The following is a 7,206-nucleotide window of genomic DNA, read 5'->3' as shown; positions in this document are numbered from 1 at the left end:
GTGATGCCTTGAAGTTATTTGCCTTTTCTAGCATAGGGTTTCTTGACTGCACTTCCTGAAAGTTGTTTGACTTTAATGTCATGGGGTTCTTGACTACACTGCATTAGGATCAAGTGATTGTACTGCCTTGGGAAAGCTTAAATCAGATGGATGTTTTCCATATTTATTGCTTTCAGTTTCATTGACTGTTTGTTTCCCACTTGCTTGAGGCTCTGTAACTGCTGGACTTGGTTTTGTTGTCTTTTGAGAAGTTAGATTAGCTCCTGAAAACGGACCATGCACAAAATGGCACTTATCACCCTTTACACAATATCCCTGCTGGAAAAATTAGCAGGGAACTTTCGGTTTGTTTGCTGTGCCAGATGCCAGTAACGATGCTGAGGACGATGGTGGCACTATTGCTGGTGTTGGTCCTCCTAACAAGCCATCTAGTGGCTGAAACAAAAACACAGATACACAAGTTAGTGTCATAAATAGATTAAACAAAAATTGTACAAAGAAAGTATACCTGCTTTATATGTAGAATCACCAGAGCAGAATAGCTTGAAACTGGCTATGACTATTTTATGTGAAGGCTGCGATATGTGTTTGTATTACACCACTAATGAGTTCAACTACAACCCTCTCCTCATGCAAAACATAACCATTACTGCTAAAAGAAAATGTTACAAATACATCACAGGTATATACAATTGTTTTCTCTAAAATGCGAAATTGATCGCAACTTAAGCATTTGCTCTTTTGAAAACCATTTTCCAGGTTTACATGAACGTTGAATTATCAAAATGTCCTCAAAATCTCTCAACCTAACATTTCTCGATCAAACTATCCTGAAAGCCTCAAGCTAACAGATTTTGCCGAGGTTTCTGTAAATATTTTTGTGCATATTATATTATTAATGAAATTCCCTAGTACAATAAAAAATGTGCTAGATGCGTCTTCCAAAATCCATCCCAATATATACTTTAGCCAAGTGTACACCAATTACAACAATGTCCATAGATCTACTCTACTTTCTGTGAAAAAGGGTTGTTTCAACCTTTGAATAAGAAAATATTGCATCAATTCTACATACAGTTGCAGCAACGTCGCCACTTTCTGGAGCTCCCAAAAAATAGAATTGAACAAAGGCTTATAATTCCCAGTTATTCAGTGGATGATTGTCCCATTTTTAATGGAAATGATGGCATTTACACAATAAAATAATGAACTAGGTTTTTTTAATGATAAAATAATGAATCTTTTTAGTGGGCACATTTCGGCATAGAATCTCACAAAGCTGCATAAATTTTATTTGGAGATGTCATGTTCATTCAAATGGCAAGACAACCAACGTATTATAATAATATAATTTATTTAATAGAGGAATTGTAAGGATACTTCACGAACAACTTCAAAGGCAACAATTTCTTTTACAGAACATGAAAAACCATAAATATGCCAATACTATATAGTATATACCCATTTTATATCCACCACAAATTAATAAATATATTAAAACAAAAAAATACCAAGGTACCTTCAGCTATAGAGACATCAAAATAATTAACCCATTGTGTTACTCGAATAGAAAAATACTTTCATGTAATTCAAATATTATTGAAATTTTGGAATGATCAGAAGCAACTGTAAAAATTTCCAAGACAAACGGTTCGCATTACAATGACAATACGAAAACTAAAAAACAATCATCTGCCAGTTATTTAATACTCAATGCCTTAAAATTCCGCAGATTACAGGAGGAATCACCTATTGTTCACAGTTGCAGCTGCAAAGTATTATCGTCTTCATATAATTAAGAATATTTACCAAAGTCTACATTATTCAAATGCTAGTAGCTGCAAATGCCAATGAGGTAATTGATTCAAAGGCATCATTAATCCCTCTGCTGAGAAGCATAATATGTTCTAAAATTAAGTTATGATATTTGCTTCTGCATAGGCTCCTCTATAATATTAAACAAATAGGATCTGTATCATCATTAACAAGATTCAATAGAGAATAGCTGTGAGAAAATCATGTCAAGCAACACATGAACACTGACATTCCAAGCAAAACTACAACAGAAAACATCATTGTGCTTGCCAATACATGCACAGATTTGCAAACAACTTTAAATAGATCTTCTAATACAAGTCACAAATCAAGAGAAGATGCCACCAAGCTTCCTAGCAAAGTCGTTGTCATCATCATCTTCTAGAAAGTCTTCATCTTCTTGCTCATCTTCATTCCTTTCCCACTCTTCATTGTCCTCATTCTCTGCATGTTCCAAATCATACTCTTCATGGTCAACATCATCATCTTCATTGCTGTGAATAGCATCATTCATTACTGCATTTTCCTGGTCATCCACTACAACAGGCTTTGCTCTATTTGAAAAGGCTGATGGTTTGTCTTCTACAAGAGTATCCACGTCATTGGATGCCTTAGTGTCATCCACCCCAGGAGTAAAAGTAGGCAGTTCAAATGTATCACTGTCACCAACTGGAAGTTCTCCCTCTTCAACATCTTTTTCACTTTATATGTTTTTCAAAAAGCTAACAGTTGTAGCCGCTTATTTCTATAATTTTTTTTCCACCAACCGGTTCGCTATGTGATTGAAGCTTTTTCACTTAGAAAATAATACCATGCTTCCCTAAGTTAAGTCTTTTACTTATACAAACTGAATCGAATTGAACAAAAGTATTCATTTTTCGAATCCCCTTATCGAAATTTTGTTTTATATTCTCGTTTTGGGTGATTTGGGGGGGGGAATTACCTATCGAAGTAATGGTGAAATTATAGTAGGAATGTGGTGCAAAAAAATTCAAGGAATCCAATGTTAACAGTATTTGAATCCAATCCAAGTTTGAATTTGGAAACGTGTTAATTCCTCCTCAGGTTTTGTAGATCTTCCCTTCAATTCCACCAACCTGTCAGGCACAAGCACTTTTTGGCTCCATGTTAGTTGGACTTAGATGGCCCATTGAGGAACCAATTTAAAAAATTAGAAGGGAATAGAAAATCTCTTTCTGAAATAATCAATCCAATTTGTTTAAAAATATATTAAATTTGTTATTTAATAAATTTAATTTCTATAATCAAAATAAATTATTATTTAGAATTCAGAATCATATTTCAAAACAATAAGCAGCAATGTTACCTAGCTTTTTATGTTAATAAATAAAAAAATCTCTAGAATTTTGGTGTTTGGAATCGATTTGTAGCAATCCCACCAATGTTCTAAAAAAAACCCACTAACTGAATTCAATCTCAACACCTTACCCAAACACTGCGCAAGCAACTAATTAGAAAAACTCAAAAAAACACAACTTTGAAAAAACAACAAACATAATCTTGGGGGAACGCACCATTCCAATATACTTTCCCACCACCCCTGACCTATTAGTTTCCACTTCCCTCCATTAATGAAATCCATCCATCTTACAAAAAGGCAAAAGCAACATATTCTTGAGAGAAAGGCTTGCGTTTTTTCCCATTTTTCACAATGTTCTATCATTTTGTAATTCAGAAGGTTCTCAGTCACTTTACCTCCACTAGTGAAATCCATTTATCTTCCATAAAGGCATAAGCAACTTATTCTGGAGAGCAAGGAGCAAGGTTTGCATTTTTTTCTTATTTTTCACAATGTTTTATCTTGTTAATTAATGAAAATTTTCTGGAAAAATCATATAGAGAGTATTTGATCGACATTTTCGACCTAGCCAGTGCAGTTCATCTTCAGGACAAGATGAAGAGACAGAACTTGGAGGAAGGTTAAATAAGGAACTAGATCAACCTAACAGTCATAAGAAGAAACGGCTAAATTTGACTGGGGAGGGAAAATATTAATGAAAACCAACTAAATGGCTATATAGGACTAGGGAAGGGGGTCACTTTAAATTGATTAAGTAATTAATAAATAATAATTTAATTAATTTAAATTTAGTGTATTAATTAACTTATTCATACCTTTTTTTTTTCTTACAAAGGAATTAGCAAGTGGAGGAGCCTCGCAACTCACGTTACACGGGTTCGATTCTAACCGCTACCACTATAACACCTAGGAAACTCCGCCCGCCCCTCTCCACAGCTCTGGGTTAGTTCGGAGGAATTGAATTCGTGACCTTCAATACGGAGCCCACCTTTCTAATGAACTTCACCGTATTGTGATTACCAACTCGCCTACTCCACGGGACTCAACTTATTCATACCTTATTTATTAATTAATATTATATATTTATTTATATGATTATTCAATTAAAAATAATAAAATATAAAATAAATAAAAATATATGAAAATAAAATTAAAATAAAGAGTGAAGGTGTTCTTCTATATATATATATATATAATAATAATAATAAATAAATAAAAATAGAATAAAATGAAACAAAAATATAACATATATATATATGATTAAAATTAAATATTAAATAAACAATATTGAAATTTATTTAAAAATATATAAATAGATAAAAAGAGGGTTTTTATAAATAATAATAATAATAATAATAAGTTATAATGATAATGTTAATAGTGATGAAATTGATCACAAAAACATAATAAAAATAAATAAAAAAGAAAGAGGAAGTTCTTTGTTAAAAAAAAAAAGTTCAGAAAATGAGGAGAAAGACTAAGAGGAAAGGGTGGGAATCCAACAACTACTAATTTTCCAGCCGTCATCTCTATTAATGTTATTAGAGAACCACTCAATGCATATGTGATGCTTGGTCTTCACTGCATGTTCAGCTAAAGCTGAGGATTTGGTCCTCCCATACTCGATATCAGCAACATGCTTCTTAATCTTTAATCATTTAGTTAAGAGATCGATCCGTTTCTTTGATGTATGAGGTCCCACACGAACATGGGATGACATAAACACCTTTCAAATCCAGAGGGTTCACCTAGTCTTTAACTGGCTTTAGGGAGCTTCAAATGGTATTGAGGGTTCTAAATGTTGAGGGAACATTATGTTTCTTAAGGATTCTTGCAATCTTGTCTGTCATCCCTTGGATGAAGGGAAGGTGAACTCCTAAATGTTGATCAAATGTGTCATTCTTAACCTTAGGACCCTTATCAGCGTTGAGGAACGCTTTAGCACCCTGCTGCCTACTATAACCATTTTGGACAAAAACATTAAGGAGATGGGACTTTTCCTTAGAAAGGGGGTCTTCATCTAAAATCCTTAAAACACGGGAGGATAATGTGCTGAGAACACCTATTTTCTGAGCAATAAAATGGTGGGAACTTGCAGGAAGATACTGCTCGGTATGAGCAAGAAAAGAACACCCTCGCTCTTTATTTTAATTTTATTTTCATATATTCTTATTTATTTATTATTATTTTATATTTTATATTTTATTATTTTTATTTTTATTTTTAATCGAATAATCATATAAAAAAATATATAATATTAATTAATAAATAAGGTATGAATAAGTTAATTAATATACTAAATTTAAATTAATTAAACTATTATTCATTAATTACTTAATCAATTAGTGACCCCCTTCCCCAGTCTTATATAGCCATTTAGTTGGTTTTCATTAATATTTTCCCTCCCCACTGAAATTTAGTCGTTTCTTCTTATGTCCGTTAGGTTGACCTAGTTCATTATTTAACCTTCCTCCCTCTGATATCTGTCTCTTGATCTTGTCCTGAAGATGAACCACATTCACTGGTTGGAAACGCGTTGACCAAATACTCTCTATGTGAATTTTTCCAAAAATTCTCATGAATTAACAAATTATAGATCAAGAAAACTTGCATTCAAATGATCTATCTTGTTGCAATTCGAAAGATTCACAATCAATTTAATTTTTTAGTTCAATATTTCTAAAATATTGTTCATTTTCTAGCTATTCTCAAACCAAATTCTATTATTGAAATCCATTCTTATTTTTTTTCATATACATAGAATACGGTCATTATTCTATTTATTTCATATTTGCAATAAATATTCGATTTTTAACTTTATTATTAATTTCATTACTGATTTTTTCATCCCTCCATTACATTAAATTTTTTATTTTCTTTATTCTTTTTAACTTTATTTCAGATTTTCTTATTTGTAATTTTAAATATATTGGAAACATTTTTGTTTTATTTATTCAATATGTTTTCTTATTTCTATATTTTTGTTTTCAATCATTTTTAATATATTTTTGTTTATGATGATGATGATGATGGTGGTTAACATCCACTGAGACCAAACAATGATCTATCAGGCCTAAATAAAACAATTATTTATTTTGATTTAAAATTTTATTCCTATACTCAAAAAGCTTGGAGAGAAGCCTCCCGAGCTCACTATAATTTTGACATTGTAAAAGACTAAGAAGGTCAGTATTGTAACAAAGATTGTAAAATTGAGATCCAATGTGGTTGTATGCAGGGCACTCAATTTTTTTTACTTATTGTTTTTGCAAATGTATTTATTTAATACATTTTTCCATATAATAAAAAAATGTTTTAATCCAAATCATTTTTATTTTAAATATTTTTCAATCGGATATTTTTTTTATACTCAATATATTCTCTTTCTTTTACATTTTTCACTGATTTTTAGTAATTTTATTTTTTAATTGCACTTGTTTTTTTAATTATAAAATACAAATATTTAAACCCTAATAAATTTTATTTAAAAATTTATTATTTTTTAATTTATTTGCTCTATTTTCGAACTATAGAATTTTTTTCATTTGCTAACTTTATTATCTTTAACTTTGCTAATTATTTTCATTTTTAATCTGTTTAAAATTTTCATTATCAATTTTTATTTTTTCTGATTCGCTTCATTTTCTAACTTTACCAATCTTTTTAACTTTACCAATCTTTTTCATTTTTGATTTGTTTAAAAATTTCATTATCACTTGTTTTAATTTACTAATAATTTTCATTTTAATAACATTAAAATTTCCAATATCAAATATTTTTTTTTAATTTGTTTAAAAATTTCATTATCACTTGTTTTAATTTACTAATAATTTTCATTTTAATAACATTAAAATTTCCAATATCAAATATTTTTTTTAAATTGACTAATAATTTTTATTTTTAATGTCATTAAAATTTTCAATATCAAATTTTAACTTTACTGCTTCGTTTCATTTTAAAACTTTTGAAATTGTTTTCATTTCCTAAGTTTATTATGTTTAACTTGAATAATTATTTTTATTTTTAATGTATTTAAAATTTTCATTATCAATTTTTATTTGTATATTTAA

The sequence above is a fragment of the Pinus tabuliformis genome, chromosome 6 (assembly GCF_031772625.1).
Source record: "Pinus tabuliformis cultivar Carrire ecotype Pingquan chromosome 6, CPIR1, whole genome shotgun sequence".
NCBI lineage: Eukaryota > Viridiplantae > Streptophyta > Pinopsida > Pinales > Pinaceae > Pinus > Pinus tabuliformis.
Note: the sequence above shows the minus strand (reverse complement) of the source record.